A 26,912-nucleotide genomic window follows, 5' to 3' on the forward strand; every position below is an offset into this window, starting at 1 on the left:
TTATTGAATGTTTCAAATATGAACACGAAAGACAAAAATACATACAACCCAAATAGTGATGTACAGGAATATAAAACACAGCAAAGCGATCAAAGTGGAATATAAACAAGTGTCTGTACAACATGTTTTGGTTAACCAAGATGTCCTAGGGACAGTGTGTAATGTTCTTACAGTCTCTACATGAGGTATTGTCACACAAGTGTCCTCCCGGAATGACCTTTCAGGCCTGTCCATGACAGTCCTGTCCTGAAGCGAGTGGTTGTTCTCGGTGACGGGTTCTTCTGGCACCGTCACTAACACAGGTTGAAAAGTAACTTTTTTCCTTGAACAACTCTTGTGCATACTGGGCCACTTCTTGGGTCCAAGCCTCAAAACCCCCCTTTTTCCAGTCACGAACATCTGTCCAATGAGGGTGTAAGTCACAAGCTACACACACATCGTCATACACGTCTTGGGTAGCTAAAAGTTGACGAATCTTTTTTTCCTGTTGAGGTCGAGAAGTATCCAGATGAAACCGCAAGGCTTTGAGCAAAAGGAGTTTTTCGTGACCATTTAAGGCCATGGAGGTGGTAAGTACTGATCGTAAAGAGTCCACAAAGAATCGGCTGGTAAACGAAATCCCAGAAAACAAGTCACTAAGACACACACCACTTGTCGTCCCAAATTGAATGGATACAGTTCTTGTAATAATCGATGGTAATGATCCACGGTTTGAATATGGTCATTGAGTTCCTTCCACGGAATCTGTTGGATGACATGTGACATAAGTCGTGGCATGGCAGCCTGTTTTTATAGTCTCTTTGTTTCGGAAACAATACACGTACTTTCTAGCCAGAGATCTTCGTTCTCCAGTAGGGAATCTAAATCTTGCATACTGTAACCGAAACTTCAGAGTTCGTTTAGAAGTTTCCTCTTCCTCTAAGTAGATTCCACGTAAAATATGTTGATAATCCTTTAACTTGTCTTCCTCAATGTATTGCTGTAGGTGAATCTCGAAGTAACCAAAATAATGAACATTTCGATCATTCACTAACTCAAAGTGTTGAACAAGGTCTGACCACTGAAACAATTTCTGACGAATCAGTTCTCTTATACCATTCAGGTACCAGTGGTTAAAGATCTGGTGACGTAACGGATGCAATTGTTCTTTACGTTTGACTTGTATTTTCACCAGCTCTCGGTAAATGCGTTCTCTCAACTCCACAGGCAAAGCACGAATGTTCTCTAGCAAAGTATCCATGAATAGGTCATACTAAATCCTCTTTGGTCTGACACAAGAAATGTACTCTTTGCACAAACATGGTTTCACTTCAGTGTCGAATTTAAATCGTTGAGTCACTAATCTACACATTACAATTCGTTCAGAAGTTTCCTCTTTCACCAAGTTGACATTGTGTTCAAGATGTTGGTAATTCGTTAACTCTTCCTCTGGAATTCGATGCAGAACGTTTACAATGATGTAGGTAGAATCGTCCATACCAAACCAATCCTTTTTAAAACTAGAGGATCGTTGATCAATGTCTGTCCGATGGAACACTTTCAATTGAATCAATCCTTGTATAGCCTTCAGGTACCAGTGGTTCAAACACCGGTGACGTGACGGATGCAATTGTTCTTTACGTTTCACTTGTATTTTGACCAGCTCTCGGTAAATGCGTTCTCTCAACTCCACAGGCAAAGCACGAATGTTCTCTTGTAAAGTATCCATGAACAGATTATTATGGTAAGAAGTTACTTCAATGTCTCGGTCCCACTAAGGGTAAGTAATGACAATTCGGTGACCATCGAGCATGTTCTACGTAGGCCGAATCTTGCGGTTCCCAGTGGTGAAGTGTCACATCGCAACTGAAGCACCTGACTTTATCTCCTTCGCCCAAGTAGAAAAATCCGGCTCTGGCTAATTCTTCGGGGGTCGGTCCTCCCAGATACTTTGGCCATTTTCCTTTGAACGATTGAAGACGATTTTCAAAGTCGCAGTATTCCGACAAACGCACAGGAAAAGAATATTCGTTTTTCACAGGTTCGTTTCGATGAGGGTTGAGTGACATGGGTAGGAGTTTGCTCAGGGCTGGATGACATCCGTAGGGGGGTAGACGTGAAGGTGAACATTCTCCTTTAAAACGAAACCCAGTAAAATGTCCAAGAGGACGAGCAGCATCGCTTTCGCATCCCACAGGTTTGACACGCACAGCATCACTTTCCATGATAGGGGTAGGGGCACTAAAGTTCCCATGATGCTTTACGGCATCGCTCAGGTCACAAGGTACAGCATCGTATCCATCGCAAGGCTCACAATCGCACTCGTCTGCAAACTCCGTGACGCAATTACAATGGTAACCACATGGACAATCGCAGTTTCCTTCCGGACATTTTCCGTCGCAATGCCTGGGTCTTATCCATCCAATATTAGTCACACTAGAGGAAGATACAACTTTTTTACAATCCCCAAACTGGAACGATGCCTCTTTCAAAGTATTCATCTTGTTCGCTCGGTCTTGGTAGTCACAATGAACTATCGATCTTGCCTAGGGTTCCTTTTTTATATACAGACCAATACCGACGTGACCGTAAGGTAAGGTGAAATGATTGGGAAGTCGAACTCGCTTCTGGTATACAATTTGATAGACTTTTTCCAAGGGTCGACTGACGATGTGGTGAGTGGGTAAACGTACAATCTTGTTCGGTTGATAGGTGGTCACTTTAAAGTTTCCATCCTCTCCCGATTGCAAGGCTTCTTTCAATACCCCAAAGTTGACCACACGACTGGTACGATAATTCAGAGTCAGTCCTTTCACTTTGCACGTCGTGTGCACTTCTCCTTGTTTGTCACGGTATTCGTAGCCGTAATTTTTGGGACCGCCACTGACGAAACTTAGAATCTTGTCGTCGGGATGCTCGTCTGTCCAGGCTCCTAAACGGTCTCCTTCGATGTTAGGGTGATGTTGAATCGGGTGATGGATGTAAATGCAGCTGTCCGTGTCAAAGTACAGGACGCGTTCCCCTAACAGTTCTAAAGCTTCGTACAATTTTAAGCGAGCATGAGCTGTCACGTAAGCCGCAATGATGACATTTCCAAAAGGGTCGTCTTGTACAAAGTCCAGATCTTCTTCGTAATTGACCAAGATCAAATTCTCTCGAACGACGTCCACGTGTTTCATGTATTTGGTTTTGTCGTGAATCATCTGGAAGTAGCGGGAAGGTTCTGTCAAATATTCCGTCTTGGGTAAACACGGTCGTTGTGCCATTTTACCCCACAAGCAATTTAACATCACTTTGGCAAACGATCGCCTGCCTTCGTTTTTCTCGATGTGGTCTAAAGTGATGCCTTCTTGTTCCCGGTATTTCTCTTTGAATTGTATTTGGTCTTCGGCAGTGTGACACCAGGAAGGATAGCCGCTGGCTTCTTGCTTCAGTTTCAAAAAGGCATCCACGTAGTCGGCGAAAATGCCTTTCTGAGTAGGGTCACCCTTGCGGTATTGTTGTGTCTTGGGAAAGTGGCAAATTTCGTACACTTCTAACAGTTGGTATCCCATGTCCATAGCTTTGAACAATTCTACGCTGACCCAGGTTCCCGTCAAGGCCCGTTCTTCCTGGGTGTGCTGACAAGGCTGATCTTGGTTGCACGTTTCGGCACAAGTACGGCACAAGGGAAACATCAGTTTGCCTTGACAATGGTGAGGTAAGACGGGATGGTATAGGTTCGTGGGAGGCAAAACTTTACACTTGATCAAGCCTTCGTATTGTCGAATGTTTTTCAGGTCGATGTGTTCCGTCAACAATTGCGGGTGCCCTACGGGAAAGCGACAATATTTGCACACGTAGGGATACAGCGAACACACGTCCAAGTATTTGATTTCTTCTCCTTTCTCTTCGTCGGCTTGGTACAGCAAACAGGTGGCATTGGTCCTTCCTCCGTACAAACTATCCCTCGGGTTCAGCGGGTCCATGAACTGATAACTTTCCACGAGGCGTTTAAACTCGGGATCGGTTTTCATACGGTGATCGTACTCGTGTTCCCACATATCCACCACTTGGTATCCTTGCTGTTCTAACTTTAGGCGTCGCTGACAAGTGTCCTGGTACAAGTCTTCCATGGTTCGTTGTAAAAACTGATTTTTAGTGCCACGGTCAGGGTAACAGACGGGACATCCGTGAAATAAGCAACCGTTAAACTCGTACACGATCTTGGGGTTTTCTAAGTCCCAGCCATCGACCGAATACGTTCCGATGGTCTTTTCGCCCCCTCCGTTGCGGGCATGCTGAATCCATTTGTCTTCCTTGTCGCACAAGTAATGTAACCAACGTAGGGCTTTGACCGAGTATTGACGCTTGACAAAGTGGGTCGTTTGAGGGCTGATGACAGCCACGGTGTTTTCAAGCATGAATCGTTGTCGATACACTAGGGAACACGCTTTGGCAATGGTGCAAGCTTCTTTCAAAGGATCGACCCCTCCGTGTTCCATGAACAGTTCTAGAAATTTTCCACAGCAACGCCGTAAAATGTCCACGTCGGAACGACAATACTTTAGCATTTCTTCCTGAAAGTCGAAGGGGTCCGATTCGTGAGCCTGGTACCAAGCGTAGAAAGCTTCTCGTTGTTCGGTACGCATGTTGTCGGGGTCGTAATAGTGAGCCTCAGGCAAATGGGGTAGAACGGCATGTTGATTGGCTTCCGTATTGAAAAAGTGTGGAAAGTACCCTTTAGCCATTTCTGTCATTCCAAACGTTTTAGGCATTCGACTCAAAGGCATGGCCAAGTAACTCATCGAATCTTTAAACTGCACTTGTCCCACTTGCATGAAAATGATTTTGGCTCCGTTCAAAGTCACTTTAGGACGCTCGGTGCCTTGTTCCGTATAGTATCTGAGAAGAAACTGTCCATCGTATCCGGAGAAATTGTGAGCCATCACCGTGGCATGGCGATGACAATCTCCGTAACGTTCGATGTCCTCTTGGCTCCACGTCTTGTCGACGGGGTCTAAGACCCATTGGGCAAAATCGGCTAACGTGTTTGGTCCCCGAAAGATTTTTTCACGTCCTCCGGGAATCTTGCTGCAGTGAGGGCAATAACTGAAGATAGGTTCTTGAATGCACTTCTCGCACGCTCGATGAGCCACGCAGAAATTAGGAATGTGAATGCCGGTCTCTTGCATACATTCGAAATCGAAAAAGATGAAATTGCCTTTCTTCTTGTGACCGTCCTCTTTCTCTGGTGGGGGTTGGTATTTTTGCACGTAACATTGGTGTTCCAAGTCCACGATGTGGTGACAAATGTGACATTTTTTCTTTCCTGAACATACGTGTGCCTTGACACTATTGGTACGTATGCCTTGTCCACACGTAGGGCACAATCTCAGCAGTTGACAAGCGCATTTCTTCTGTGAACCTTGCGTCTTCAAATGTTGTTGGTAACAGGTAGGGCTGACAAACGTGCGCAAACAAGTGTAACAAGGCACTGGTTCTTCGCTCAGACAGGGTGGAGAGGCCAAACATCCTGAGCATTTCCATCCACAATGTTTGTGTTGCTCTCGATTATTATAACCATCGTCACATTTCTCACAATAATAAACATATCTCAGGAATCCAGTGATACTGGTAATGGTATCGAAATGGTCATCGTGATAATAAAGGTGAATGTATTTTCGGTCCTTAAAATCTTGGCCTCGAAACAAAAGAGGTCCGCGCACTTCTTGAGGGTGCACTTTCAAGGTGTAGCGTGGAGCTAGGGCATCTTGCAATTTTTGCATCTCAGGAATGCCACAGGGTGTGTCTTTGGGCAGTCCGGCTTGTTGTAACAGGAGTTCTGCTTCGTTTCGTTGTTTGGCTCGGTCGGAACGTTGAATAGTGTCCCAGGTTCTTTTCCATTCTACCGTGTCGTTCTTGTTGGCATAGGTTCGTCCCACCACGATGGCACGGGCTAAACACATCTGGTCATGAGGGTTGTTAATTCGGACGAGACTCTTTTTGGTGTTGCGAAGGTCGTCCACCAATAACATCTTTTTGCGTCCAGTCCCTTGAGGAGGAGAGACGTGGGTCATGTCCAGTGTGGCTTTACCATCGGTGATGTCAAACTGATCATTAGATTGTTGCACGTGTTGAATCTTGTCCATGACTTTGGAAGCAGTCAATTCTGCAGGGGTGCTAAACTCGATCCAAACAGGGGATTTCAAACCGTCGTGTTGTATGGAAAGTCTCAAGCGATCGTCTTCTTTGGGTTGACATTGTTGCTTGAGTGAAGTGAGCAAAGAATCCCACACCCCAGTGATGAACACTTCTGCTTTCTCTAACGGCACTTCAGCCTTGAAATCTTTAAACTTCACCGTGTATTTGTAGGCTGTGGTTCTAAATTTTCTAGAGGAGCGCTTTTCCGTCTCTCGAATGGAATAGTACTTTTCAGGGTTGACTAAGGGTGGTGAACTTGGTTTAGAGGGTTCGGATTCTGGTTCACTCATGTCCTCTTCAAAATCACTGGCATGAATTTGTGCCAAGATTTCAGCCCTGGTACGAGGCGATAGATCACGTTTCTGCCTCTTACTTCTTTCTTCTTCTTCTTCTTTCTTCTCGAATGAATGGGATCGTTTCATCTTGAAAGCAAAAAGTCAAATGACTCAAGTTCAAACACCATAAACTACTTTATAGTCATGGCAGACCAGCGTATATAAAAGGGTGTGTGTCTTGTCCTTTCACTATTCATTTCACTCTCAAGCCGAGCACAACGATGGAAGAGACTAACCAGATGGAACGTTTCGTCAGAGCTTTGCGAGGGGTCATTAGAAAATTCTCTTCAGACCAGCCTACGGACTACTCTCCTTCCTTTAGAGATAAAAGTCAAGATACTTGCTATATCTGTCAGAAGAAAGGGCATTGGTCTTCAGAGTGTCCAGACCGTCAAAAAAGAAAAAAAACAGGGGATAAAAAAGACAAAAGTCAAGATACCTGTTATTATTGTAAAGAAAAAGGACATTGGTCTCCAGATTGCCCAAAAAAGAAACAAGAGGAGTCAGAAGAAAAGAGGAATTCTTCAGAAGAAGAGAGGGATTCTTCAGAGGAAGAGAGGGATTCTTCTGAGGAAGAAAGAAGACAGGTGAAGAAAAAGAAACAGGAGAAAAAAAGAAGAAGGGAAGAAAGCGAGGAGGAAGAAGAGGAAAAGAGTGTGACGGTGAAGAAATTCAAAAAACAGAAAGACTAAACAAGGAGACAGAAGAAATCAATGAACTTTTTATTAAAGTGTTGTGTTGTGAATTGTGAATTGGATTGTAAAAAATGGAGAAAAGAATAAATGAATGATATAAGGTAAGAGTCTTTGAGTTTTGATTTTAAAATAAGAAGCTACACTCACGCACTCATACACAGACACGTACTATAAGGGTAACATGGGTGAGTTTTTTTGAGTTATTGGCAAATTGAAATTGTATTTCTTTTCGAGAAATGTGGGTGGCCCTGAAAAGGGCCTTTTTTTCTTTATGGTGCAGGGGTGAGTTTAAGCAATCAATTTTAACTGCCTTAAGCCTTTGCCACGGCCAAGGCCTACTTCTGGACTGCGTAATGATGATGATAATGATTGGGTTGAAATCACTAAGGGTGGTACGGTAGGCTTAGTCACAGGGTTGACATGTTTAGCTCGGGAAGGTCGTATTCTCTTCGGTCGTGATAAAGAAGTCTGATACATTTGTTTCAGACTTCTTAACTCCGCTAAAATGTCCAACAGTACCGTGGCCGTTTGATTTTCACCCTCTTGTTTCTTTGCTGCTACTACTTCTTCTTGCTGTTGCTGCTGTTGTTTTTTTCTTACCTCTTCTTCTTGCTGCTGTTGCTGTAGGAGAAAAACTTGTTCGGCTTCCTTTTGTCGTTGTATAAATTTCTCCAATTCTTCTTTCTGTCTCTGTCTAAAATTCTCCACTTGCGGTAATGAAGAAGGTAACGAAGGTTCCGGAACAAATTCTTGCGAGGAGAGAAAATCCACAAAATCCCAATTCACCTCTTCTGAAAGTAAGTCCGAGTTCCCTTGGGCAGTCTCCCCTGCTGGTGCACCCCAATGGCTCGTTTTCTGAGTTTCCGTCATGTTGAATCACTGTCGCATAGATTGACTGCACACAAGCGCTAGCGAATCTATATTAACTACGTGACGTCACAGACTGCTCTCTTCGGATTGGATGCGGGCTGACTGAATTCTGTAACGCGTGTTCGGATTGGTGAATGAACTCAATCCGTTTCAATCCTTCCTGTCCCTATAAATAAGCGCCGTTCAATGCATTGATTCACCTGTTCTCGTCGCTTCAAGATGTGGACTACAGTTGAGTCATCCACCCTTGTGTCTTCCATGATGTTTAGGACAGACTTGCTCATGTATGTCCGATCGAAGTGGACCGTTGTCCACAGGACCAACACCAGCCTGTGGATACGTAGGATCTACGTCGAAAGACAAGGATGCCTGAAAAGAGTGCTGATGTACGGACCAACAGTAAGACGCAGCCTAAGGAGAAGAAGAAGACCAATGCGGTGCCATTTATGTTTATGAATACATTAACATAAACCCAAAGGCCCTTTTCAGGGCCAGCCATATTTCTCGAAAAGAGATAGTCTTTGAATTGCCTACCCCTTTTTTTAAAATTTTTTAAAAATTTTTTTAAAAAAAAAAACACAAAAAATCCCATGTTAAATTCCCCTTGTCCCTAAACAAGCCCAAACTCTATTCCCCATGTTAAATTCCCCTTGTCCGTAAAGTGACCCACGATTTTTTGCCATGTTAAATTCCCCTTGTCCGTAAAGTGACCCACGATTTTTCGCCATGTTAAATTTCCATTGTCCGTAAAGTGACCCAGGGGTCCCTGTAATGCTAATTCCCATTGTCCGTAAAGTGACCCCATTCACTACTAACGTGCAGGCAGGCGATAGTTGTCTCATCTCGTATTCAGAGGTCCTAGGTTCGATACCAAGCAGAAACCCAATATGCAGCGTATTATTGATATGCTTGTTTAGCGGTAAGGTTGGAATAGTTCTACTACTATTAGTATCAATTAATGTCCTTATATTAGTCAACCATTGGGATTTTAATATACATCCTCGGAATAAAATAAATATATTTATAAGTATATATTCTTTAGAGTAATTCTCCTTAGGCCAGTGCTTGGAGTAATGCAACATAATTCCCTTATATAGATATAACCTAACTTTGCCAGTGCCAAGGTATCTTAGGACATACGATATATATATCTAAAGTTTCGAGAGTGTCTGCACGTTCTAGTACCGTATATGAACGGCAACCGAAACATCATTTTTTGATGATGTGGAGGTGGCCGTGGTAGTATGGGTGCTGGAACGTGCAGGCAGACGATAGTTGTCTTATCTCGCATTCAGAGTTCCTAGGTTCGATACCAAGGAGAAACCCAATATTTAACGAATTACTGATATGCTTGTTTCGCGGTAAGGTTGGAAAAGTTCTATTACTATTAGTAGTAATTAATGTCCTTATATTCGTCAACCATTGGGATTTTAATATACATCCTCGTAATAAAATATATATATATTTATAAGTATATAGTCTTTAGAGTAATTCTCCTTAGGCCAGTGCTTGGACTAATGCTACATTACTACCTTATATAGATATAACCTATCTTTGCCAGTGCCAAGGTATCTTCGGACATACTATATATATATCTAAAGTTTTGAGAGTGTTTGCACGTTCTAGTACCGTATATGAACGGCAACCGAAACATCATTTTTTGGTGATGTGGAGGTGGCCGTGGTAGTATTGGTGCTGGAACGTGCAGGCAGGCGATAGTTGTCTTTTCTCTCATTCAGAGGTGCTAGGTTCGATACCAAGCAGAAACTCAATATGGAGCGAATTATTCATATGCTTGTTTAGCAGTAAGGTTGAAATAGTTCTCTTACTATCAGTAGCAATTAATGTCCTTATATTCGTCAACCATAGGGATTTTCATATACATCCTCGTAATAAAATATATATATTTATAAGTATATAGTCTTTAGAGTAATTCTCCTTAGGCCAGTGCTTGGAGTAATGCTACATTACTCCCTTATATAGATATAACCTAACCTTGCCAGTGCCAAGGTATCGTAGGACATACGATATATATATCTGAAGTTTCGAGTGTCTTCACGTTATAGTACCGTATATGAACGGCAACCAAACATCATTTTTTGATGATGTGGAGGTGGCCGTGGTCGGATGGGTTCTTGAACGTGCTGGCAGGCGATAGTTGTCTTATCTCGCATTCAGATGTCCTGGGTTCGACACCAAGCAGAAATCCAATATGGATCGAATTATTGATATGCTTGTTTAGCGGTAAGGTTGGAATATTTCTCTTACGATTAGTAGCAATTAATGTCCTTATATTCGTCAACCATTGGGATTTTAATATACATCCTCGTAATAAAATATATATATTTATAAGTATATAGTCTTTAGAGTAATTCTCCTGAGGCCAGTGCTTGGAGTAATGCTACATTACTCCCTTATATAGATATAACCTAACTTTGCCAGTGCCAAGGTATCTTAGGACATACGATATATATATCTGAAGTTTCGAGTGTCTTCACGTTCTAGTACCGTATATGAACGGCAATCGAAACATCATTTTTTGGTGATGTTGATGTGGCCGTGGTAGTATGGGTGCTGGAACATGCAGGCAGGCGATAGTTGTCTTATCTCGCATTCAGAGGTCCTAGGTTCGATACCAAGCAGAAACCCAATATGGAGCGAATTATTGATATGCTTGTTTAGCGGTAAGGTTGGAATAGTTCTAGTACTATTAGCAGTAATTAATGTCCTTATATTCGTTAAACATTGGGATTTTAATATACATCCTCGTAATAAAATATATATATTTATAAGTATATAGTCTTTAGCGTAATTCTCCTTAGGCCAGTGCTTGGAGTAATGCTACATTACTCCCTTATATAGATATGACCTAAGTTTGCCAGTGCCAAGGTATCTTAGGACATACGATATATATATCTAAAGTTTCGATAGTGTCTGCACGTTCTAGTACCGTATATTAACGGCAACCAAAACATCATTTTTTGGTGATGTTGAGGTGGCCGTGGTAGTATGGGTGCTGGAACGTGCATGCAGGCGATAGTTGTCTTATATCGCATTCAGAGGTCCTAGGTTCGATACCAAGCAGAAACCCAATAAGGAGCGAATTGTTGATATGCTTGTTTAGCGGTAAGGTTGGAATAGTTCTATTACTATTAGTAGTAATTAATGTCCTTATATTCGTCAACCATTGGGATTTTAATATACATCCTCGTAATAAAATATATATATTTATAAGTATATAGTCTTTAGAGTAATTCTCCTTAGGCCAGTGCTTGGAGTAATGCTACATTACTCCCTTATATTGATATAACCTAACTTTGCCAGTGCCAAGGTATCTTAGGACATACGATATATATATATCTAAAGTTTCGATAGTGTCTGCACGTTCTAGTACCGTATATGAACGGAAACCGAAACATCATTTTTTGGTGATGTTGAAGTGGCCGTAGTATTATGGGTGCTGCAACGTGCAGGCAGGCGATAGCTGTCTTATCTCGTATTCAGAGGTCCTAGGTTGGATACCAAGCAGAAACCCAATATGCAGCGTATTATTGATATGATTGTTTAGGGGTAAGGTTGGAATAGTTCTACTACTATTAGTATCAATTAATCTCCGTATATTAGTCAACCATTGGGATTTTAATATACATCCTCGGAATAAAATAAATATATTTATAAGTATATATTATTTAGAGTAATTCTCCTTAGGCCAGTGCTTGGAGTAATGCAACATAATTCCCTTATATAGATATAACCTAACTTTGCCAGTGCCATGGTATCTTAGGACATACGATATATATATCTAAAGTTTCGAGAGTGTCTGCACGTTCTAGTACCGTATATGAACGGCAACCGAAACATCATTTTTTGATGATGTGGAGGTGGCCGTCGTAGTATGGGTGCTGGAACGTGCAGGCAGGCGATAGTTGTCTTATATCGCATTCAGAGGTCCTCGGCTCGATACCAAGTAGAAACCCAATATGGAGCGAATTATTGATATGCTTGTTTAGCGGTAAGGTTGGAATAGTTCTAGTACTATTAGCAGTAATTAATGTCCTTATATTCGTCAACCATTGGGATTTTAATATACATCCTCGTAGTAAAATATATATATTTATAAGTATATAGTCTTTAGAGTAATTCTCCTTAGGCCAGTGCTTGGAGTAATGTTACATTACTCCCTTATATAGATATAACCTAACTTTGCCAGTGCAAAGGTATCTTAGGACATACGATATATATATCTAAAGTTTCGATAGTGTCTGCACGTTCTAGTACCGTATATGAACGGTTACCGAAACATCATTTTTTGGTGATGTGGAGGTGGGCGTGGTAGTATGGGTGCTGGAACGTGAAGGCAGACGATAGCTGTCTTATCTCTCATTCAGAGGTGCTAGGTTCGATACCAAGCAGAAACCCAATATGGAGCGAATTATTGATATGCTTGTTTAGCGGTAAGGTTGGAATAGTCCTAGTACTATTAACAGTAATTAATGTCCTTATATTCGTCAACCATTGGGATTTTAATATACATCCTCGTAATAAAATATATATGTTTATAAGTATATAGTCTTTAGAGTAACTCTCCTTAGGCCAGTGCTTGGAGTAATTCTACATTACTCCCTTATATAGATATAACCTATCTTTGCCAGTGCCAAGGTATCTTACGGCATACGATATATATATCTAAAGTTTCGAGAGTGTCTGCATGTTCCAGTACCGTATATGAACGGCAACCAAACATCATTTCTTGATGATGTGGAGGTGGCCGTGGTAGTATGGGTTCTGGAACGTGCTGGCAGGCGATAGTTGTCTTATCTTGCATTCAGAGGTCCTAGGTTAGATACCAAGAAGAAACCCAATATGGAGCGAATTATTGATATCCTTGTTTAGCGGTAAGGTTGGAGTAGTTCTCTTACTATCAGTAGCAATTAATGTCCTTATATTCGTCAACCATAGGGATTTTAATATACATCGTCGTAATAAAATATACATATTTATCAGTATATAGTCTTTAGAGTATATCTCCTTAGGCCAGTGCTTGGAGTAATGCTACATTACTCCCTTATATAGATATAACCTAACTTTGCCAGTGCCAAGGTATCTTAGGACATACGATATATATATATATATCTGAAGTTTCGAGAGTGTCTTCACGTTATAGTACCGTATTTGAACGGCAACCGAAAGATCATTTTTTGGTGATGTGGAGGTGTCCGTGGTAGTATGGGTGCTTTAACGTGCAGGCAGGCGATAGTTGTCTTATCTCGCATTCAGAGGTCCTAGGTTCGATGCCAAGCAGAAACCCAATATGGAGCGAATTATTGATATGCTTGTTCAGCGGTAAGGTTGGAATAGTTCTAGTACTATTAGCAGTAATTAATGTCCTTATATTCGTCAACCATTGGGATTTTAATATACATCCTCGTAATAAAATATATATATTTATAAGTATATAGTCTTTAGCGTAATTCTCCTTAGGCCAGTGCTTGGAGTAATGCTACATTACTCCCTTATAGATATAACCTATCTTTGCCTTTGCCAAGGTATCTTAGGACATACGATATATATATATCTAAAGTTTCGAGAGTGTCTGCACGTTCTAGTACCGTATATGAACGGCATCCAAACATCATTTTTTGATGATGTGGAGGTGGCCGTGGTAGTATGGGTTCTGGAACGTGCAAGCAGACGATAGTTGTCTTATCTCGCATTCAGAGTTCCTAGGTTCGATACCAAGGAGAAACCCAATGTTTAACGAATTACTGATATGCTTGTTTAGCGGTAAGGTTGGAAAAGTTCTATTACTATTAGTAGTAATTAATGTCCTTATATTCGTCAACCATTGGGATTTTAATATACATCCTCGTAATAAAATATATATATATATTTATAAGTATATAGTCTTTAGAGTAATTCTCCTTAGGCCAGTGCTTGGACTAATGCTACATTACTACCTTATATAGATATAACCTATCTTTGCCAGTGCCAAGGTATCTTCGGACATACTATATATATATCTAAAGTTTTGAGAGTGTTTGCACGTTGTAGTACCGTATATGAACGGCAAGCGAAAGATCATTTTTTGGTGATGTGGAGGTGGCCGTGGTAGTATTGGTGCTGGAACGTGCAGGCCGGCGATAGTTGTCTTATCTCTCATTCAGAGGTGCTAGGTTCGATACCAAGGAGAAACCCAATATGGAGCTAAATACTGATATGCTTGTTTAGCGGTAAGGTTGGAAAAGTTCTATTACTATTAGTAGTAATTAATGTCCTTATATTCGTCAACCATTGGGATTTTAATATACATCCTCGTAATAAAATATATATATATTTATAAGTATATAGTCTTTAGTGTAATTCTCCTTAGGCCAGTGCTTGGAGTAATGCTACATTACTCCCTTATATAGATATAACCTAACTTTGCCAGTGCCAAGGTATCTTAGGACATACGATATATATATCTAAAGTTTCGAGAGTGTCTGCACGTTCTAGTACCGTATATGAACGGCAACAGAAACATCATTTTTTGATGATGTGGAGTAGGCCGTGGTCGAATGGGTGCTGGAAGGTGCAGGCAGGCGATAGTTGTCTAATCTCGCATTCAGAGGTCCTAGGTTCGATACCAAGCAGAAACCCAATATGGAGCGAATTATTGATATGCTTGTTTAGCGGTAAGGTTGGAATAGTTCTAGTACTATTAGTAGTAATTAACTTCCATATATTCGTCAACCATTGGGATTTTAATATACATCCTCGGAATAAAATATATATATTTATAAGTATATAGTCTTTAGAGTAATTCTCCTTAGGCCAGTGCTTGGAGTAATGTTACATTACACCTTATATAGATATAACCTAACTTTGCCAGTGCCATGGTATCTTAGGACATACGATATATATATCTGAAGTTTCGAGAGTGTCTTCACGTTATAGTACAGTATATGAATGGCAACCGAACGATCATTTTTTGGTGATGTGGAGGTGGCCGTGGTAGTATGTGTGCTGGAACGTGCAGGCAGGCGATAGTTGTCTTATCTCCCATTCAGAGGTCCTAGGTTCGATACCAAGCAGAAACCCAATATGGAGCGAATTATTGATATGCTTGTTTAGCGGTAAGGTTGGAATAGTTCTAGTACTATTAGTAGTAATTAATGTCCTTATATTCGTAAACCATTGGGACTTTAATATACATCCTCGTAATAAAATATATATATTTATAAGTATATAGTCTTTAGAGTAACTATCCTTAGGCCAGTGCTTGGAGTAATGCTACATTACTCCCTTATATAGATATAACCTAACTTTGCCAGTGCCAAGGTATCTTAGGACATACGATATATATATCTAAAGTTTCGAGAGTGTATGCACGTTCTAGTACCGTATATGAACGGCAACCGAAACATCACCAGATGTGGAGGTGGCCGTGGTAGTATGGGTGCTGGAACGTGCAGGCAGGCGATAGTTGTCTTATCTCGCATTCAGAGGTGCTAGGTTCGATACCAAGCAGAAACCCAATATGGAGCGAATTATTGATATGCTTGTTTAGCGGTAAGGTTGGAATAGTCCTAGCACTATTAGTGGTAATTAATGTCCTTACATACGTCAATCATAGAGATCTTAATATACATCCTCGTAATAAAATATAAATATTTATAAGTATATAGTCTTTAGAGTAATTCTCCTTAGGACAGTGCTTGGAGTACTGCTACATTTCTCCCTTATATTGATATAACCTAACTTTGCCAGTGAAAAGGTATCTTAGGACATACTATATATATATCTAAAGTTTCGAGAGTGTCTGCACGTTCTAGTACCGTATATGAACGGCAACCGAAACATCACCAGATGTGGAGGTGGCCGTGGTAGTATGGGTGCTGGAACGTGCAGGCAGGCGATAGTTGTCTTATCTCGCATTCAGAGGTCCTAGGTTCGATACCAAGCAGAATCCCAATATGGAGCGAGTTATTGATATGCTTGTTGAGCGGTAAGGTTGGAATAGTCAAGTACTGTTAGTGGTAATTAATGTCCTTACATTCGTGAACCATAGGGATTTTAATATACATCCTCGTAATAAAATATATATATTTGTAAGTGTATAGTTTTTAGAGTAATTCTCCTTAGGCCAGTGCTTGGAGTAATGCTACATTGCTCCCTTATATAGATATAACCTAACTTTGCCAGTGCCAAGGTATCATAGGACATACGATATATATATCTGAAGTTTCGAGTGTCTTCACGTTATAGTACCGTATATGAACGGCAACCAAACATCATTTTTTGATGATGTGGAGGTGGCCGTGGTCGTATGGGTTCTTGAACGTGCTGGCAGGCGATAGTTGTCTTATCTCGCATTCAGAGGACCTACTTTCGATACCAAGCAGAAACCCAATATGGAGCGAATTATTGACATGCTTGTTTAGCGGTAAGTTTGGAAAAGTTCTCTTACTATCAATAGCAATTAATGTCCTTATATTCGTCAACCATTTTGATTTTAATGTACATCCTCTTAAAAAAATATATATATTTATAAGTATATAGTCTTTAGAGTAATTCTCCTTAGGCTAGTGCTTGGAGTAATGCTACATTACTCCCTTATATAGATATAACCTAACTTTGCCAGTGCCAAGGTATCTTAGGACATACAATATATATATCTGAAGTTTCGAGTGTCTTCACGTTATAGTACCGTACATGAACGGCAATCGAAAAATCATTTTTTGGTGATGTGGAGGTGGCCATGGTAGTATGGGTGCTGGAACGTGCAGGTAGGCAATTGTTGTCTTATCTCGCATTCAGAGGTCCTAGGTTCGATACCAAGCAGAAACCCAATAAGGAGCGAATTATTGATATGCTTGTTTAGCGGTAAGGTTGGAATATTTCTCTTACGATTAGTAGCAATTGATGTCCTTATATTCGTCAACCATAGGGATTTTAATATACATCCTCGTAATAAAATATATATATTTATAAGTATATAGTCTTTAGAGTAATTCTCCTTAGGCCAGTGCTTGGAGTAAAGCTACATTACTGCCTTATATAGATATAACCTAACTTTGCCAGTGCCAAGGTATTTTAGGACATACGATATATATATCTAAAGTTTCGATAGTGTCTGCACGTTCTAGTACCGTATATTAACGGCAACCAAAACATCATTTTTTGGTGATGTTGAGGTGGCAGTGGTAGTATGGGTGCTGGAACGTGCAGGCAGGCGATAGTTGTCTTATCTCTCATTCAGAGGTGCTAGGTTCGATACCAAGCAGAAACCCAATATGGAGCGAATTATTGGTATGCTTGTTTAGCGGTAAGGTTGGAATAGTTCTAGTACTATTAGCAGTAATTAATGTCCTTATATTCGTTAACCATTGGGATTTTAATATACATCCTCGTAATAAAATATATATATTTATAAGTATATAGTCTTTAGCGTAATTCTCCTTAGGCCAGTGCTTGTAGTAATGCTACATTACTCCCTTATATAGATATGACCTAAGTTTGCCACTGCCAAGGTATCTTAGGACATACGATATATATATCTAAAGTTTCGATAGTGTCTGCACGTTCTAGTACCGTATATTAACGGCAACCAAAACATCATTTTTTGGTGATGTTGAGGTGGCAGTGGTAGTATGGGTGCTGGAACGTGCAGGCAGGCCATAGTTGTCTTATCTCTCATTCAGAGGTGCTAGGTTCGATAGCAAGCAGAAACTCAATATGGAGCGAATTATTGATATGCTTGTTTAGCAGTAAGGTTGGAGTAGTTCTCTTACTATAATTAGCAATTAATGTCCTTTTATTGGTCAACCATAGGGATTTTAATATACATCCTCGTAATAAAATATATATATTTATAAGTATATAGTCTTTAGAGTAATTCTCCTTAGGCCAGGGCTTGGAGTAATGCTACATTACTCCCTTATATAGATATAACCTAACTTTGCCAGTGCCAAGGTATCTTAGGACATACGATATATATATCTGAAGTTTCGAGTGTCTTCACGTTATAGTACCGTATATGAACGGCAACCAAATATCATTTTTTGATGATGTGGAGGTGGCCGTGGTAGTATGGGTTCTTGAAATTGCTGGCAGGCGATCGTTGTCTTATCTCGCATGCAGAGGTCTTAGGTTCGATACCAAGCAGAAACCCAATATGGAGCGAATTATTGATATGCTTGTTTAGCGGTAAGGTTGGAATAGTTCTCATACTATCAGTAGCAATTAATGTCCTTATATTCGTCAACCATAGGGATTTTAATATACATCCTCGTAATAAAATATATATATTTATAAGTATATAGTCTTTAGAGTAATTCTCCTTAGGCCAGTGCTTGGAGTAATGCTACATTACTCCCTTATATAGATATAACCTAACTTTGCCAGTGCCAAGGTATCTTAGGACATACGATATATATATCTGAAGTTTCGAGTGTCTTCCCGTTATAGTACCGTATATGAACGGCAATCGAAACATCATTTTTTGGTGCTGTGGAGGTGGCCATGGTAGTATGGGTGCTGGAACGTGCAGGCAGGCGATAGTTGTCTTATCACGCATTAAGAGGTCCTAGGTTCGATACCAAGCAGAAACCCAATATGGAGCGAATTATTGATATGCTTGTTTAGCCTTAAGGTTGGAATAGTCCTAGTACTATTAGTGATAATTAATGTCCTTATATTCGTCAACCATAGGGATCTTAATATACATCCTCGTAATAAATACGTATATTTGTAAGTGTATAGTCTTTAGAATAATTCTCCTTAGGCCAGTGCTTGGAGTAATGCTACATTGCACCCTTATATAGATATAACCTAACCTTGCCAGTGCCAAGGTATCTTAGGACATACGATATATATATCTAAAGTTTCGAGAGTGTCTGCACGTTCTAGTACCGTATATGAACGGCAACCGAAACATCACCAGATGTGGAGGTGGCCGTGGTAGTATGGGTGGTGGAACGTGCAGGCAGGCGATAGTTGTCTTATCTCGCATTCAGAGGTCCTACGTTCGATACCAAACAGAAACCCAATATGGAGAGAATTATTGATATGCTTGTTTAGCGGATGGTTGGAATAGTCCTAGTACTATTAGTGGTAATTAATGTCCTTATATTCGTCAACCATAGAGATCTTAATATACATCCTCGTAATAAAATACGTATATTTGTAAGTGTATAGTCTTTAGAGTAATTCTCCTTAGGCCAGTGCTTGGAGTAATGCTACATTGCTCCCTTATATAGATATAACCTAACCTTTCCAGTGCCAAGGTATCTGAGGATATACGATATATATATCTAAAGTTTCGAGTGTCTTCCCGTTATAGTACCGTATATGAACGGCAATCGAAACATCATTTTTTGGTGCTGTGGAGGTGGCCATGGTAGTATGGGTGCTGGAACGTGGAGGCAGGCGATAGTTGTCTAATCTCGCATTCAGAGGTCCTAGGTTCGATTCCAAGCAGAAACTAAATATGGATCGATTTATTGATATGCTTGTTTAGCGGTAAGGTTGGAATTGTCAAGTACTGTTAGTGGTAATTAATGTCCTTACATTCGTCATCCATAGGGATTTTAATATACATCCTCGTAATAAAATATATATATTTGTAAGTGTATAGTCTTTAGAGTAATTCTCCTTAGGCCAGTGCTTGGAGCAATGCTACATTGCTCCCTTATATAGATATAACCTAACTTTGCCAGTGAAAAGGTATCTTAGGATATACGATATATATATCTAAAGTTTCGAGAGTGTCTGCACGTTCTAGTACCGTATATGAACGGCAACCGAAACATCACCAGATGTGGAGGTGGCCGTGGTAGTATGGGTGCTGGAACGTGCAGGCAGGCGATAGTTGTCTAATCTCGCACTCAGAGGTCCTAGTTTCGATACCAAGCACAAATCCAATATGGAGCGAATCATTGATATGCTTGTTTATCGGTAAGGTTCGAATATTCCTAGTACTATTAGTGGTTATTGATGTATTTACATTCGTCAATCAAAGAGATCTTAATATACATCCTCGTAATAAAATATTCATATTTATAAGTATATAGTCTTTAGAGTAATTCTCCTTAGGACAGTGCTTGGAGTACTGCTACATTACTCCCTTATATTGATATAACCTAACTTTGCCAGTGCCAAGGTCTCTTAGGACATACGATATATATACCTATCTAAAGTTTCGAGAGTGTCTGCACGTTCTAGTACCTTATATGAACGGCAACCGAAACATCACCAGATGTGGAGGTGGCAGTGGTAGTATTTGTGCTGGAACGTGCAGGCAGGCGATAGTTGTCTTATCTGTCATTCAGAGGTCCTAGGTTCGATACCAAGCAGAAACCCAACATGGAGCGAATTATTGATATGCTTGTTTAGCGGTAAGGTTGGAATAGTCCTAGTACTATTAGTGGTAATTAATGTCCTTACATTCGTCAACCATAGGGATCTTAATATACATCCTCGTAATAAAATATATATATTTGTAAGTATATAGTCTTTAGAGTAATTCTCCTTAGGCCAGTGCTTGGAGTAATGCTACATTGCTCCCTTATATAGATATAACCTAACTTTGCCAGTGCCAAGGTATCTTAGGACATACGATATATATATCTAAAGTTTCGAGAGTGTCTGCACGTTCTAGTACCGTATATGAACGGCAACCAAACATCATTTCTTGATGATGTGGAGGTTTCCGTGGTAGTATGGGTTCTGGAACGTGCAGGCAGACGATAGTTGTCTTATCTCGCATTGAGAGTTATTAGGTTCGATACCAAGGAGAAACCCAGTATGGAGCGAATTACTGATATGCTTGTTTAGCGGTAAGGTTGGAAAAGTTCTATTACTATTAGTAGTAATTAATGTCCTTATATACGTCAACCATTGGGATTTTAATATACATCCTCGTAATAAAATATATATATATATTTATAAGTATATAGTCTTTAGAGTAATTCTCCTTAGGCCAGTGCTTGGACTGATGCTACATTACTACCTTATATATATATAACCTATCTTTGCCAGTGCCAAGGTATCTTCGGACATACGATATATATATCTAAAGTTTTGAGAGTGTTTGCACGTTCTAGTACCGTATATGAACGGCAACCGAAAGATCATTTTTTGGTGATGTGGAGGTGGCCGTGGTAGTATGGGTGCTGGAACGTGCAGGCAGGCGATAGTTGTCTTATCTGTCATTCAGAGGTGCTAGGTTCGATAGGAAGCAGAAACTCAATATGGAGCGAATTATTGATATGCTTGTTTAGCAGTAAGGTTGGAGTAGTTCTCTTACTATCAGTAGCAATTAATGTCCTTTTATTGGTCAACCATAGGGATTTTAATATACATCCTCGTAATAAAATATATATATTTATAAGTATATAGTATTTAGAGTAATTCTCCTTAGGCCAGGGCTTGGAGCAATGCTACATTACTCCCTTATATAGATATAACCTAACTTTGCCATTGCCAAGGTATCTTAGGACATACGATATATATATCTGAAGTTTCGAGTGTCTTCACTTTATAGTACCGTATATGAACGGCAACCAAACATCATTTTTTGATGATGTGGAGGTGGCCGTGGTAGTATGGGTTCTTGAACGTGCTGGCTGGTGATCGTTGTCTTATCTCGCATTCAGAGGTCTTAGGTTCGATACCAAGCAGAAACCCAATATGGAGCGAATTATTGATATGCTTGTTTTGGCGGTAAGGTTGGAATAGTTCTCTTACTATCAGTAGCAATTAATGTCCTTATATTCGTCAACCATAGGGATTTTAATATACATCCTCGTAATAAAATATATATATTTATAAGTATATGGTCTTTAGAGTAATTCTCCTTAGGCCAGTGCTTGGAGTAATGCTACATTACTCCCTTATATAGATATAACCTAACTTTGCCAGTGCCAAGGTATCTTAGGACATACGATATATATATCTGAAGTTTCGAGTGTCTTCCCGTTATAGTACCGTATATGAACGGCAATCGAAACATCATTTTTTGGTGATGTAAAGGTGGCCATGGTAGTATGGGTGCTGGAACGTGCAGGCAGGCGATAGTTGTCTTATAACGCATTGAGAGGTCCTACGTTCGATACCAGGCAGAAACCCAATATGGAGCGAATTATTGATTAGCTTGTTTGGTGGTAAGGTTGGAATAGTTGTAGTACTATTAGTAGTAATTAATGTCGTTATATTCGTCAACCATTGGGATTTTAATATACATCCTCGTAATAAAATATATATATTTATAAGTATATAGTCTTTAGAGTAATTCTCCTTAGCCCAGTGCTTGGAGTAATGCTACATTACTCCCTTATATAGATATAACCTAACTTTGCCAGTGCCAAGGTATCTTAGGACATACGATATGTATATCTGATGTTTCGAGAGTGTCTTCACGTTATAGTACCGTATATGAACGGCAACCGAACGATCATTTTTTGGTGATGTGGAGGTGGCCGTGGTAGTATGGGTGCTGGAACGTGCAGGCAGGGGATAGTTGTCTTATCTCGCATTCAGAGTTCCTAGGTTCGATACCAAGGAGAAACACAGTATGGAGCGAAATACTGATATGCTTGTTTAGCGGTAAGTTTGGGAAAGTTCTATTACTATTAGTAGTAATTAATGTCCTTATATTCGTCAACCATTGGGATTTTAATATACATCCTCGTAATAAAATATATATATATATTTATAAGTATATAGTCTTTAGTGTAATTCTCCTTAGGCCAGTGCTTGGAGTAATGCTACATTACTCCCTTTTATAGATATAACCTAACTTTGCCAGTGCCAAGGTATCTTAGGACATACGATATATATATCTAAAGTTTCGAGAGTGTCTGCACGTTCTAGTACCGTATATGAACGGCAACAGAAACATCATTTTTTGATGATGTGGAGTAGGCCGTGGTAGAATGGGTGCTGGAAGGTGCAGGCAGGCGATAGTTGTCTAGTCTCGCATTCAGAGGTCCTAGGTTCGATACCAAGCAGAAACCCAATATGGAGCGAATTATTCATATGCTTGTTTAGCGGTAAGGTTGGAATAGTTCTAGTACTATTAGTAGTAATTAACTTCCATATATTCGTCAACCATTGGGATTTTAATATACATCCTCGGAATAAAATATATATATTTATAAGTATACAGTCTTTAGAGTAATTCTCCTTAGGCCAGTGCTTGGAGTAATGCTACATTACACCTTATATAGATATAACCTAACTTTGCCAGTGCCATGGTATCTTAGGACATACCATATATATATCTGAAGTTTCGAGAGTGTCTTCACGTTATAGTACCGTATATGAATGGCAACCGAACGATCATTTTTTGGTGATGTGGAGGTGGCCGTGGTAGTATGGGTGCTGGAACGTGCAGGCAGGCGATAGTTGTCTTATCTCGCATTCAGAGGTCCTAGGTTCGATACCAAGCACAAACCCAATATGGTGCGAATTATTGATATGCTTGTTTAGCGGTAAGGTTGGAATAGTTCTAGTACTATTAGTAGTAATTAATGTCCTTATATTCGTCAACCATTGGGACTTTAATATACATCCTCGTAATAAAATATATATATTTATAAGTATATAGTCTTTAGAGTAATTATCCTTAGGCCAGTGCTTGGAGTAATGCTACATTACTCCCTTATATAGATATAACCTAACTTTGCCAGTGAAAAGGTATCTTAGGACATACTATATATATATCTAAAGTTTCGAGAGTGTATGCACGTTCTAGTACCGTATATGAACGGCAACCGAAACATCACCAGATGTGGAGGTGGCCGTGGTAGTATGGGTGCTGGAACGTGCAGGCAGGCGATAGTTGTCTTATCTCGCATTCAGAGGTCCTAGGTTCGATACCAAGCAGAAACCCAATATGGAGCGAATTATTGATATGCTTGTTTAGCGGTAAGTTTGGAATAGTCCTAGCACTATTAGTGGTAATTAATGTCCTTACATACGTCAATCATAGAGATCTTAATATACATCCTCGTAATAAAATATATATATTTGTAAGTGTATAGTTTTTAGAGTAATTCTCCTTAGGCCAGTGCTTGGAGTAATGCTACATTGCTCCCTTATATAGATATAACCTAACTTTGCCAGTGCCAAGGTATCTTCGGACAGATGATATATATATCTAAAGTTTCGAGAGTGTCTGCACGTTCTAGTACCGTATATGAACGGCAATCGAAACATCACCAGATGTGGAGGTGGCCGTGGTAGTATGGGTGCTGGAACGCGCAGGCAGGCGATAGTTGTCTTATCTCGCATTCAGAGGTCCCAGGTTCGATACCAAACAGAAACCCAATATGGAGCGAATTATTGATATGCTTGTTGAGCGGATGGTTGGAATAGTCCTAGTACTATTAGTGGTAATTAATGTCCTTACATTCGTCAACCATTGGGATCTTAATATACATCCTCGATATAAAATATATATATTTGTAAGTATATAGTCTTTAGAGTAATTCTCCTTAGGCCAGTGCTTGGAGTAATGCTACATTACTCCCTTATATAGATATAACCTAACTTTCCCAGTGAAAAGGTATCTTAGGACATACGATATATATATCTAAAGTTTCGAGAGTGTATGCACGTTCTAGTACCGTATATGAACGGCAACCTAAACATCACCAGATGTGGAGGTGGCCGTGGTAGTATCAGTGCTGGAACGTGCAGGCAGGCGATAGTTGTCTTATCTCGCATTCAGAGGTCCTAGGTTCGATACCAAACAGAAACCCAATATGGAGCGAATTATTGATATGCTTGTTTAGCGGTAAGTTTGGAATAGTCCTAGTACTATTAGTGATAATTAATATCCTTACATACGTCAATCATAGAGATCTTAATATACATCCTCGTAATAAAATATATATATTTGTAAGTGTATAGTTTTTAGAGTAATTCTCCTTAGGCCAGTGCTTGGAGTAATGCTACATTGCTCCCTTATATAGATATAACCTAACTTTGCCAGTGCCAAGGTATCTTAGGACAGATGATATATATATCTAAAGTTTCGAGAGTGTCTGCACGTTCTAGTACCGTATATGAACGGCAATCGAAACATCACCAGATGTGGAGGTGGCCGTGGTAGTATGGGTGCTGGAACGCGCAGGCAGGCGATAGTTGTCTTATCTCGCATTCAGAGGTCCCAGGTTCGATACCAAACAGAAACCCAATATGGAGCGAATTATTGATATGCTTGTTGAGGGGATGGTTGGAAGAGTCCTAGTACTATTAGTGGTAATTAATGTCCTTACATTCGTCAACCATTGGGATCTTAATATACATCCTCGATATAAAATATATATATTTGTAAGTATATAGTCTTTAGAGTAATTCTCCTTTGGCCAGTGCTTGGAGTAATGCTACATTACTCCCTTATATAGATATAACCTAACTTTCCCAGTGAAAAGGTATCTTAGGACATACGATATATATATCTAAAGTTTCGAGAGTGTATGCACGTTCTAGTACCGTATATGAACGGCAACCTAAGCATCACCAGATGTGGAGGTGGCCGTGGTAGTATCAGTGCTGGAACGTGCAGGCAGGCGATAGTTGTCTTATCTCGCATTCAGAGGTCCTAGGTTCGATACCAAGCAGAAACCGAATATGGAGCGAATTATTGCTATGCTTGTTTAGCGGTAAGGTTGGAATAGTCCTAGTACTATTAGTGGTAATTAATGTCCTTACATTCGTCAACCATAGGGATCTTAATATACATCCTCGTAATAAAATATATATATTTGTAAGTATATAGTCTTTAGAGTAATTCTCCTTAGGCTAGTGCTTGGAGTAATGCTACATTGCTCCCTTATATAGATATAATCTAACTTTGCCAGTGCCAAGGTATCTTAGGACATACGATATATATATCTAAAGTTTCGAGAGTGTCTGCACGTTCTAGTACCGTATATGAACGGCAACCGAAACATCACCAGATGTGGAGGTGGCCGTGATAGTATGGGTGCTGGAACGTGCAGGCAGGCGATAGTTGTCTTATCTCGCATTCAGAAGTCCTAGGTTCGATACCAAGCACAAACCCAATATGGAGCGAATTATTGATATGCTTGTTTAGCGGTATGGTTGGAATAGTCCTAGTACTATTAGTGGCAATTAATGTAATTACATTCGTCAACCATAGTTATTTTAATATACATCCTCGTAATAAAATATATATATTTATAAGTGTATAGTCTTTAGAGTAATTCTCCTTAAGCCAGTGCTTGGAGCAATGCTACATTACTCCCTTATATTGATATAACCTAACTTTGCCAGTGCCAAGGTATCTTAGGACATACGATATATATATCTAAAGTTTGGAGAGTGTGTGCACGTTCTAGTACCGTATATGAACGGCAACCGAAACATCACCAGATGTGGAGGTGGCCGTGGTAGTATGGGTGCTGGAACGTGCAGGCAGGCGATAGTTGTCTTATCTCGCATTCAGAAATCCTAGGTTCGATACCAAGCAGAGACCCAATATGGAGCGAATTATTGATATGCTTGTTTAGCGGTAAGGTTGGAATAGTCCTAGTACTATTAGTGGTAATTAATGTCCTTACATTCGTCAACCATTGGGATTTTAATATACATCCTCGTAATAAAATATATATATTTATAAGTATATGGTCTTTAGAGTAATTATCCTTAGGCCAGTGCTTGGAGTAATGCTACATTGCTCCCTTGTATAGATATAACCTAACTTTGCCAGTGCCAAGGTATCTTAGGACATACGATATATATATCTAAAGTTTCGAGAGTGTCTGCACGTTCTAGTACCGTATATGAACGCCATCCGAAACATCACCAGATGTGGAGGTGGCCGTGTTAGTATGGGTGC

The sequence above is a fragment of the Sinohyriopsis cumingii genome, unplaced genomic scaffold, assembly GCF_028554795.1.
Source record: "Sinohyriopsis cumingii isolate HCF-2022 unplaced genomic scaffold, ASM2855479v2 utg000873l, whole genome shotgun sequence".
In the NCBI taxonomy this organism is placed as follows: domain Eukaryota; kingdom Metazoa; phylum Mollusca; class Bivalvia; order Unionida; family Unionidae; genus Sinohyriopsis; species Sinohyriopsis cumingii.